The sequence below is a fragment of the Triticum dicoccoides genome, chromosome 7A (assembly GCF_002162155.2).
Source record: "Triticum dicoccoides isolate Atlit2015 ecotype Zavitan chromosome 7A, WEW_v2.0, whole genome shotgun sequence".
NCBI lineage: Eukaryota > Viridiplantae > Streptophyta > Magnoliopsida > Poales > Poaceae > Triticum > Triticum dicoccoides.
In genome coordinates, this window is record NC_041392.1 from 273,822,311 (window position 1) to 273,834,655 (window position 12,345).

Consider the following 12,345-nt stretch of genomic DNA (forward strand, 5'->3'; position numbering starts at 1 on the left):
GCCGATGTAGGTACGGACATTGACAATGTATCATACTCTTGAGATGATGTCGCGCTCACAATCTGAGGTGGGGTTGCTCTAGTAGGTGCAACGGTGGAGGAACCAACCGGCGATGGTGAGCCATGAACTGAAATAGTAGTTGTTGTAGTCACCCAATGCATCCTCATGTATCTGTCTCTCAAAGGTACAAGCACGAACATACATACCAGTAATGCAACGAGGAATATACTGAAATCTTGCCTGAATATCATGGTTCAAACCATCAAAAAAATCTATTCATTGTATCATCCTCAGATTCTTCTATGTCACAATGATGCATATAAGATTTGAACTCTTGGTAGTAAGCATGAACAGTGTTGTTGCCTTGTTTAAATTGTTCAAACTTGTGAAGCAATTCACGACGATAGTAAGGAGGGGAAAATTGTTGTCTCATTACATATTTTAAATCTTTTCAAGTTGTGGGTTGGTTATCAATGTTTTTCTTATAATGCACACTCCACCAAACAAAAGCAAAACCAGTAAATGCTCTAGTGGCAGCTCGTACTCGCTCAAGTTCAGAAAAGTCATGGTGACTAAAAACGTGTTCTACTTCAAGCTCCCAAGCTAGATAAATAGCAGGATTAAATCTACCCTCAAATGACGATAAAAAGATAACTTGACCATGTGCTTGTGTGTGTTGTCCCAACTCTCGTGATGGTGAAGATGTGTCCGTCGTCCAAGAACTTCTATCGCCGGAACCTGTCATGATTAGTAGAAACAAGAAACAAAATTCAAGAATAATGTTCCTATGAACTACTAGGATGTGGTTATAAAGTGCTCACAGTAAAGAAAATATCAATATCTTACAAGTTCTTACCATGCGACAGGTGGTGACAGGCAACCAGCGGTATCAAATAACTCCGAAGATTGTGTAAAGCGATTGCCAGGGGAACATACGTATACATGGTGTAGAAATATGTGGAGCTAGGTTGGCTATATATGGTAACAAAAGATTAGCAATAATAAATTCAGAGATGCAATGTTGAATAAACACTCAACGACGGTACTGTGCTGGTCCTAGGCTACACCGGACTAGAGACGCGAGTCTAGAACACTAATGAGGTCACGGCGTAGCACAACTAGCATCAATGAACGATACTAAGTAGCTCTAGACAGCAAGATATAAGTGAAGATCAACGGTTCCTACGACATGGCATTTGCTTCTCCACCAAGCATGCATACGGTGTCCTCATGGCTCTGTTGGGTTATGTAGTAATTTCAAAAAAATTCCTACGCACACGCAAGATCATGGTGATGCATAGCAACGAGAGGGGGAGAGTGTGATCTACATACCCTTGTAGATCGACAACGGAAGCGTTAACTTGGTTGATGTAGTCGTACGTCTCCACGGCCCGACCGATCAAGCACCGAAACTACGGCACCTCCGAGCTCTAGCACACGTTCAGCTCGATGACGATCCCCGGACTCCGATCCAGCAAAGTGTCGGGGAAGAGTTCCGTCAGCACGACGGCGTGGTGACGATCTTGATGTACTACCGTCGCAGGGCTTCGCCTAAGCACTGCTACAATATTATCGAGGACTATGGTGGAAGGGGGCACCGCACACGGCTAAGAATATGATCACGTGGATCAACTTGTGTCCATGGGGTGCCTCTTGCCTCTGTATATAAAGGATCCAAGGGGGGTGCGGCCGGCCCTAGTAGGAGGCGCGCAGGAGGAGTCCTACTCCTACCGGGAGTAGGACTCCCCTCCCTTTCCTTGTCCAAGTAGGAGAGGGGGAAGGAAGAGAGAGAGGAGAGGGGGGCGCCGCCCCTCCCTCCTTGTCCAATTTGGACTAGGGGAGAGGGGGCGCGCGGCCTGCCCTGGCAGCCCCTCCTCTTCTCCACTTTAGGCCCATGAGGCCCATTAACCCCCCGGGGGGGTTCCGGTAACCCCCGGTGCTCCGGTTTTATCCGAAACTTCCCCGGAACACTTCTGGTGTCCGAATATAGCCGTCCAATATATCAATCTTTATGACTCGACCATTTCGAGACTCCTCGTCATGTCTGTGATCACATCCGGGACTCCGAACTAACTTCGGTACATCAAACTCATAAACTCATAATATAACTGTCATTGAAACCTTAAGCGTGCGGACCCTACGGGTTCGAGAACAATGTAGACATGACCGAGACACGTCTCCGGTCAATAACCAATAGCGGAACCTGGATGCTCATATTGGCTCCTACATATTCTACGAAGATCTTTATCGGTCATACCGCATAATAACATACGTTGTTCCCTTTGTCATCGGTATGTTACTTGCCCGAGATTCGATCATCGGTATCTCAATACCTAGTTCAATCTCGTTACCGGAAAGTCTCTTTACTCGTTCCGTAATACATAATCTCGCAACTAACTCATTAGTTGCAATGCTTGCAAGGCTTATGTGATGTGTATTACCAAGAGGGCCCAGAGATGCCTCTCCGACAATCGGAGTGACAAATCCTAATCTCAAAATACGCCAACCCAACATGTACCTTTGGAGACACCTGTAGAGTACCTTTATAATCACCCATTTACGTTGTGACGTTTGGTAGCACACAAAGTGTTCCTCTGGCAAACGGGAGTTGCATAATCTCATAGTCATAGGAACATGTATAAGTCATGAAGAAAGCAATAGCAACATACTAAACGATCGGGTGCTAAGCTAATGGAATGGGTCATGTCAATCAGATCATTCACCTAATGATGTGATCCTGTTAATCAAATAACAACTCTTTGTTCATGGTTAGGAAACATAACCATCTTTGATTAATGATCTAGTCCAGTAGAGGCATACTAGTGACACTCTATTTGTCTATGTATTCACACATGTATTATGTTTCCGGTTAATACAATTCTAGCATGAATAATAAACATTTATCATGATATAAGGAAATAAATAATAACTTTATTATTGCCTCTAGGGCATATTTCCTTCAGTCTCCCACTTGCACTAGAGTCAATAATCTAGATTACACAGTAATGATTCTAACACCCATGGAGCCTTGGTGCTGATCATGTTTTGCTGGTGGAAGAGGCTTAGTCAACGGGTCTGCAACATTCAGATCCGTATGTATCTTGCAAATCTCTATGTCTCCCACCTAGACTAGATCCCGGATGGAATTGAAGCGTCTCTTGATGTGCTTGGTTCTCTTGTGAAATCTGGATTCCTTTGCCAAGGCAATTGCACCAGTATTGTCACAAAAGATTTTCATTGGACCCGATGCACTAGGTATGACACCTAGATCGGATATGAACTCCTTCATCCAGACTCCTTCATTTGCTGCTTCCGAAGCAGCTATGTATTCCGCTTCACATGTAGATCCCGCTATAATGCTTTGTTTAGAACTGCACCAACTGACAGCTCCACCGTTTAATGTAAACACGTATCCGGTTTGTGATTTAGAATCGTCCGGATCAGTGTCAAAGCTTGCATCAATGTAACCTTTTACGATGAGCTCTTTGTCACCTCCATATATGAGAAACATATCCTTAGTCCTTTTCAGGTATTTCAGGATGTTCTTGACCGCTATCCAGTGATCCACTCCTGGATCACTTTGGTACCTCCCTGCTAGACTTATAGCAAGGCACACATCAGGTCTGGTACACAGCATTGCATACATGATAGAGCCTATGGCTGAAGCATAGGGAACATCTTTAATTTTCTCTCTATCTTCTGCAGTGGTCGGGCATTGAGTCTTACTCAACTTCACACCTTGTAACACAGGCAAGAACCCTTTCTTTGCTTGATCCATTTTGAACTTCTTCAAAACATTGTCAAGGTATGTACTTTGTGAAAGTCCAATTAAGCGTCTTGATCTATCTCTATAGATCTTAATGCCTAATATGTAAGCAGCTTCACCGAGGTCTTTCATTGAAAAACTCTTATTCAAGTATCCCTTTATGCTATCCAGAAATTCTATATCATTTCCAATTAGTAATATGTCATCCACATATAATATCAGAAATGCTACAGAGCTCCCACTCACTTTCTTGTAAATACAGGCTTCTCCAAAAGTCTGTATAAAACCAAATGCTTTGATCACACTATCAAAGCGTTTATTCCAACTCCGAGAGGCTTGCACCAGTCCATAAATGGATCGCTGGAGCTTGCACACTTTGTTAGCTCCCTTTGGATCGACAAAACCTTCTGGTTGCATCATATACAACTCTTCTTCCAGAAATCCATTCAGGAATGCAGTTTTGACATCCATCTGCCAAATTTCATAATCATAAAATGCGGCAATTGCTAACATGATTTGGACGGACTTAAGCATCGCTACGGGTGAGAAGGTCTCATCATAGTCAATCTCTTGAACTTGCTGAAAACCTTTTGCGACAAGTCGAGCTTTGTAGACAGTAATATTACCGTCAGCGTCAGTCTTCTTCTTGAAGATCCATTTATTCTCAATTGCTTGCCGATCATCGGGCAAGTCAACCAAAGTCCATACTTTGTTCTCATACATGGATCCCATCTCAGATTTCATGGCTTCAAGCCATTTTGCGGAATCTGGGCTCACCATCACTTCTTCATAGTTCGTACGTTCATCATGATCTAGTAGCATGACTTCCAGAACATGATTACTGTACCACTCTGGCGCGGATCTCACTCTGGTTGATCTACGAGGTTCAGTAGTATCTTGTTCTGAAGTTTCATGATCATCATCATTAGCTTCCTCACTAACTGGTGTAGGTGTCACAGAAACAGGTTTTTGTGATGTACTACTTTCCAATAAGGGAGTAGGTACAGTTACCTCGTCAAGTTCTACTTTCCTCCCACTCACTTCTTTTGAGAGAAACTCCTTCTCCAGAAAGTTTCCGAATTTAGCAACAAAAGTCTTGCCTTCGGATCTGTGATAGAAGGTGTATCCAATAGTTTCCTTTGGATATCCTATGAAGACACATTTCTCCGATTTGGGTTCGAGCTTATCAGGTTGAAGTTTTTTCACATAAGCATCGCAGCCCCAAACTTTCAGAAACGACAATTTTGGTTTCTTGCCAAACCACATTTCATAAGGCGTCGTCTCAACGGATTTTGATGGTGCCTATTTAACGTGAATGCGGCCGTCTCTAGAGCGTATCCCCAAAACGATAGCGGTAAATCAGTAAGAGACATCATAGATCGCACCATATCTAGTAAAGTACGATTACGACGTTCGGACACACCATTACGCTGTGGTGTTCCGGGTGGCGTGAGTTGCGAAACTATTCCACAATTTTTCAAATGTACACCAAACTCGTAACTCAAATATTCTCCTCCATGATCAGATCGTAGGAATTTTTTTTCTTGTTACGATGTTTTTCAACTTCACTCTGAAATTCTTTGAACTTTTCAAATGTTTCAGACTTGTGTTTCATTAAGTAGATATACCCATATCTGCTTAAGTCATCTGTGAAGGTGAGAAAATAACGATATCCGCCACAAGCCTCAACGTTCATCGGACCACATACATCTGTATGTATGATTTCCAACAAATCTGTTGCTCTCTCCATAGTACCGGAGAACGGTGTTTTATCATCTTACCCATAAGGCACGGTTCGCAAGTACCAAGTGATTCATAATCAAGTGGTTCCAAAAGCCCATCAGTATGGAGTTTCTTCATGCGCTTTATATCGATATGACCCAAACGGCAGTGCCACAAATAAGTTGCACTATCATTATCAACTCTGCATCTTTTGGCTTCAACACTATGAATATGTGTGTCACTACTATCGAGGTTCAATAAAAATAGACCACTCTTTAAGGGTGCATGACCATAAAAGATATTACTCATATAAATAGAACAACTATTATTCTCAGATTTAAATGAATAACCGTCTCGCATCAAACAAGATCCAGATATAATGTTCATGCTTAACGCTGGCACCAAATAACAATTATTTAGGTCTAATATTAATCCCGAAGGTAGATGTAGAGGTAGCGTGCCGACTGCGATCACATCGACTTTGGAACCGTTTCCCACGCGCATCGTCACCTCGTCCTTAGCCAATCTTCGCTTAATCCGTAGTCCCTGTTTTGAGTTGCAAATATTAGCAACAGAACCAGTATCAAATACCCAGGTGCTACTGTGAGCATTAGTAAGGTACACATCAATAACATGTATATCACATATACCTTTGTTCACCTTGCCATCCTTCTTATCCGCCAAATACTTGGGGCAGTTCCGCTTCCAGTGACCAGTCTGCTTGCAGTAGAAGCACTCAGTTTCAGGCTTAGGTCCAGGTTTGGGTTTCTTCTCTTGAGTAGCAACTCGCTTGCTGTTCTTTTTGAAGTTCCCCTTCTTCTTCCCTTTGCCCTTTTTCTTGAAACTAGTGGTCTTGTTGACCATCAACACTTGATGCTCCTTCTTGATTTCTACCTCCGCAGCTTTCAGCATTGCGAAGAGCTTGGGAATAGTCTTATTCATCCCTTGCATATTATAGTTCATCACGAAGCTCTTGTAGATTGGTGGCAGTGATTGGAGAATTCTGTCAATGACGCAATCATCTGGAAGATTAACTCCCAATTGAATCAAGTGATTATTATACCCAGACATTTTGAGTATATGCTCACTGACAGAACTGTTCTCCTCCATCTTGCAGCTATAGAACTTATTGGAGACTTCATATCTCTCAATCTGGGCATTTGCTTGAAATATTAACTTCAACTCCTGGAACATCTCATATGCTCCATGACGTTCAAAACGTCGTTGAAGTCCCGATTCTAAGCCGTAAAGCATGGCACACTGAACTATCGAGTAGTCATCAGCTTTGCTCTGCCAGACGTTCATAACATCTGGTGTTGCTCCAGCAGTAGGCCTGGCACCCAGCGGTGCTTCCAGGACGTAATTCTTCTGTGCAGCAATGAGGATAATCCTCAAGTTACGGACCTAGTCCGTGTAATTGCTACCATCATATTTCAACTTTGCTTTCTCAAGGAATGCATTAAAATTCAACGGAACAACAGCACGAGCCATCTATCTACAATCAAGCAAAAACAAGCAAGATACTATCAGGTACTAAGTTTCATGATAAATTTAGGTTCAATTAATTTACTTAAAGAACTCCCACTTAGATGGACATCCCTCTAATCCTCTAAGTGATTACGTGATCCAAATCAACTAAACCATGTCCGATCATCACGTGAGATGGAGTAGTTTCATTGGTGAACATCACTATGTTGATCATATCTACTATATGATTCACGCTCGACCTTTCGGTCTTCGTGTTCCGAGGCCATATCTGTATATGCTTGGCTCGTCAAGTATAACCTGATATTCCGCGTGTGCAACTGTTTTGCACCCGTTGTATTTGAACGTAGAGCCTATCACACCCGATCATCATGTGGTGTCTCAGCACGAAGAACTTTCGCAACGGTGCATACTCAGGGAGAACACTTCTCGATAATTAGTAAGAGATCATCTTATAATGCTACCATCAGTCAAAGCAAGATAAGATGCATAAAAGATAAACATCACATGCAATCAATATTAGTGATATGATATGGCCATCATCATCTTGTGCTTGTGATCTCCATCTTTGAAGCACCGTCGTGATCACCATCGTCACCGGCGCGACACCTTGATCTCCATCGTAGCATCGTTGTCGTCTCGCCAATCTTATGCTTCCATGACTATCGCTACCGCTTAGTGATAAAGTAAAGCATTACAGCGCGGTTGCATTGCATACAATAAAGCGACAACCATATGGCTCCTGCCAGTTGCCGATAACTCGGTTATAAAACATGATCATCTCATACAATAAAATTTAGCATCATGTCTTCACCATATCACATCACAACATGCCCTGCAAAAACAAGTTAGACGTCCTCTACTTTGTTGTTGCAAGTTTTACGTGGCTGCTACGGGCTTAAGCAAGAACCAATCTTACCTACGCATCAAAACCACAACGATAGTTTGTCAAGTTGGTGTTGTTTTAACCTTCGCAAGGACCGGGCGTAGCCACACTCGGTTCAACTAAAGTTGGAGAAACTATCACCCGCAAGCCACCTATGTGCAAAGCACGTCGGGAGAACCGATCTCGCGTAAGAGTACGCGTAATGTCGGTCCGGGCCGCTTCGTCCAACAATAACGCCGAACCAAAGTATGACATGCTGGTAAGCAGTATGACTTATATCGCCCACAACTCACTTGTGTTCTACTCATGCATATAACATCAACATATAAAACCTAGGCTCGGATGCCACTGTTGGGTTACGTAGTAATTTCAAAAAAAAAATCCTACGCACACGCAAGATCATGGTGATGCATAGCAACGAGAGGGGGAGAGTGTGATCTACATACCCTTGTAGATCGACAGTGGAAGCGTTAACTTGGTTGATGTAGTCGTACGTCTCCACGGCCCGACCAATCAAGCACCGAAACTATGGCACCTTCGAGTTCTAGCACATGTTCAGCTCGATGAAGATCCCCGGACTCCGATCCAGCAAAGTGTCGGGGAAGAGTTCCGTCAGCACGACGGCGTGGTGACGATCTTGATGTACTATCGTCGCAGGGCTTCGCCTAAGCACTGCTACAATATTATGGAGGACTATGGTGGAAGGGGGCACCGCACATGGCTAAGAATATGATCACGTGGATCAACTTGTGTCCATGGGGTGCCTCTTGCCTCCGTATATAAAGGATCCAAGGGGGGTGCGGCCGGCCCTAGTAGGAGGCGCGCAGGAGGAGTCCTACTCCTACCGGGAGTAGGACTCCCCTCCCTTTCCTTGTCCAAGTAGGAGAGGGGGAAGGAAGAGAGAGAGGAGAGGGGGGCGCCGCCCCTCCCTCCTTGTCCAATTCGGACTAGGGGAGAGGGGGCGCGCGGCCTGCCCTGGCAGCCCCTCCTCTTCTCCACTTTAGGCCCATGAGGCCCATTAACCCCCCGGGGGGTTCCGGTAACCCCTGGTGCTCCGGTTTTATCCGAAACTTCCCCGGAACACTTCCGGTGTCCGAATATAGCCGTCCAATATATCAATCTTTATGTCTCGACCATTTTGAGACTCCTCGTCATGTCCGTGATCACATCCGGGACTCTGAACTAACTTCGGTACATCAAAACTCATAATATAACTGTCATCGAAACCTTAAGCGTGCGGACCCTACGGGTTCGAGAACAATGTAGACATGACCGAGACACATCTCCGGTCAATAACCAATAGCGGAACCTGGATGCTCATATTGGCTCCTACATATTCTACGAAGATCTTTATCGGTCAGACCGCATAACAACATACGTTGTTCCCTTTGTCATCGGTATGTTACTTGCCCGAGATTCGATCGTCGGTATCTCAATACCTAGTTCAATCTCGTTACCGGCAAGTCTCTTTACTCGTTCCGTAATACATCATCTCGCAACTAACTCATTAGTTGCAATGCTTGCAAGGCTTATGTGATGTGTATTACCGAGAGGGCCCAGAGATACCTCTCCGACAATCGGAGTGACAAATCCTAATCTCGAAATACGCCAACCCAACATGTACCTTTGGAGACACCTGTAGAGTACCTTTATAATCACCCATTTACGTTGTGACATTTGGTAGCACACAAAGTGTTCCTCTGGCAAACGGGAGTTGCGTAATCTCATAGTCATAGGAACATGTATAAGTCATGAAGAAAGCAATAGCAACATACTAAAGGATCGGGTGCTAAGCTAATGGAATGGGTCATGTCAATCAGATCATTCACCTAATGATGTGATCCCGTTAATCAAATAACAACTCTTTGTTCATGGTTAGGAAACATAACCATCTTTGATTAACGAGCTAGTCAAGTAGAGGCATACTAGTGACACTCTGTTTGTCTATGTATTCACACATGTATTATGTTTCCGGTTAATACAATTCTAGCATGAATAATAAACATTTATCATGATATAAGGAAATAAATAATAACTTTATTATTGCCTCTAGGGCATATTTCCTTCAGGCTCGGCCTGAGACCGATCTCATGGCCCCTCTCATATGGAGTGCCAAGGTTCCTCGAAAACTCAAAGAATTCGCATGGTTACTCTTCAAAGACCGTCTCAACACTGGAGTTAACCTTGCACGCAAGCATATCATCGACTCAGACATATGCCCTCGATGTTCTACGACAACCGAAGACTCCAACCACCTCTTCATCACATGCCCTCTTGCCAATAGGATTTGGCAACGGGTGAGGCTCCTACCACCTTCCAGCGACATCACGGACCTTTGGGACGTCTCTATCCCTCTTCACCTCCCACAGCATGGCCTTCGGTCCTCTTGGCTTTGCTTTGGATGACTTGGACAGCACTTAATGACATGGTTTTTAGGTCGATTGACCGAAGCTCTGTAATAACCTTATTTCTGCTTTGGACCTCTGGTCACATCGTCTTGTGAGTTCACAAGACAAGGAGGGCGTCTTCTCGTGGCGTTCCTACCTCTCTGCACATTGCACCGTGCCTATGTAATTCTGTACTCACTACCACGACAGCCCTTTGAGTAATATATTCAGGTGGGGGAGCTCCCCCCCCCCCCCGGTGATTCTCAAAAAATGGCATTAAAGATAATGATGAAAAACAACTGCCAAGCAGGATATACAACAACTTTCTCTCAAACTTTTCTCTGGAAAAGTTTGTGCCAATTTTCTAATAATTTTTCTCAAGAATGGCACTCACTCAAGATTTCAAATGCAAAAATAATCACTCAATTCCGAGTTGATATGAGGAGTCAAAAAATTCTAAAACTGACGTAAAAAACTGGAACAAGCTATGTTGCGAACTTCGGAGGGCAAAAAGACCTATTTAGAAGCCGATTTTGAGGTGCCAAATATTGAAATTGTCTCTACAACTATTTAGATGCGGCTCGTCGCTAGCTTTCATTTGAGTACTCGCGGAACCAAAACAGACTTCGTATGAGGAAGTTATGGCTGTTTTACTGAACATTGCACAAAACAGATTTCAATTTGAAATCAACTACGAGATTGAGTCTAGATAGATCCGTTCATCTGATTGTGCTCTTCATTTTGTTCCATTGCACCACGCTTGTTTGAGTCCATATTGATGCCCTAATTGCTGTTGCAAGAGCGCTATCAAATGTTAGTTCCTGATTCTTATCAGATTATGAGCATTTGTCATTTTTGCCATGATTATTGTGTGCTGCATATGGGCATGATCTCTACATGTGTTTTGGGCTATGCCATGACATCTTTACAGGGGTGTATGCCATGTATTTTTGTGATCAATGTGGTGACTAGCACAAGCATGCAAAGTAGCTCTCGCGATGTTGCTAATTTCAGTGACTTAGATTTTCACTAAGTCATTTCCCTAATGTTATTTTTATGCCATGTATTCATGTTGATACAGAGTGATCCATGCTTCTTTTGAGTACGTTCAGTAAGGATGATTTGGACATATGGTTATGCCCTATCCATCCATGTCCTAGTTTGCATTTATGGAGTGCCCTAGCATGACTCAAGCTTGCTCTACTTTTGCTATAAAATGTTCCTGGCAGATTGTTTACGTGTTAATCAATTTTGCCAAGGTTGTTGTAGTTGATCCATGCATGCTATGAGATGGTTCTTGCCATGGTTAGCTTCTTGAACATGTCTTATTGCTGGTAGTATGCTTATTTTCTCATGCAATGCCTTGTGTTGAGTGCATCGAGCTCGCAAACATGCCTTCGTAACTCTGTTTTTGCCATGTCCAGTTTTCTGCTAAGTCTGAATCTGTTAACGAAACTTGCTATGTTTACATGGGTGCCATCTTATCTTCTGATCCCTTTTGGCTTATGGTCAGTAAGGGACTTTTATTATATGCTTTGATTAGATTCATTCCATGCCTTTGTTTGCTATGTTCTGTTCCTGTAGCATGTTGATATCTTGCTCTAAACATTGCTTCCTGATGTTAATTACTGACATGTCAGTATTTTCACTAAGTCTGTGAAGCTGATATTTTTTGCACTTTTGCCATGCTTGTTTGAACCTGCTATTGGGTGATTTAGCCGTAGCTCAGTGTTCATCTTTTGTCAACAATCTTGAGTAAATCACTGCCATGTGCTTGGTTGCTATGTTAGAGTGCAGTAGCTTAGTTTCTTGTTGCATTTTATATGGCATCATGGTGTAATCGCGGGATTGTGCCATTCTTGTTTTGCTTGCCATTTGCAAACCGTGCATCCGATTCCGATGATCTTTATATCGATTTCGACCGAAATCAACTCATCTTTCCAGCGGCACACTTGGTTTTCCAAGTTGAGGCCTTGTTCAATCTTTTCCTTCCGGAGCACGCATATGCATTGCATATCACATCCCGCATATCATGCCATGTTTTGCATCATGTTGCTTGCGCATTGCACCGTGGTTGATTGTGGTTTCTTTTGCTTGTG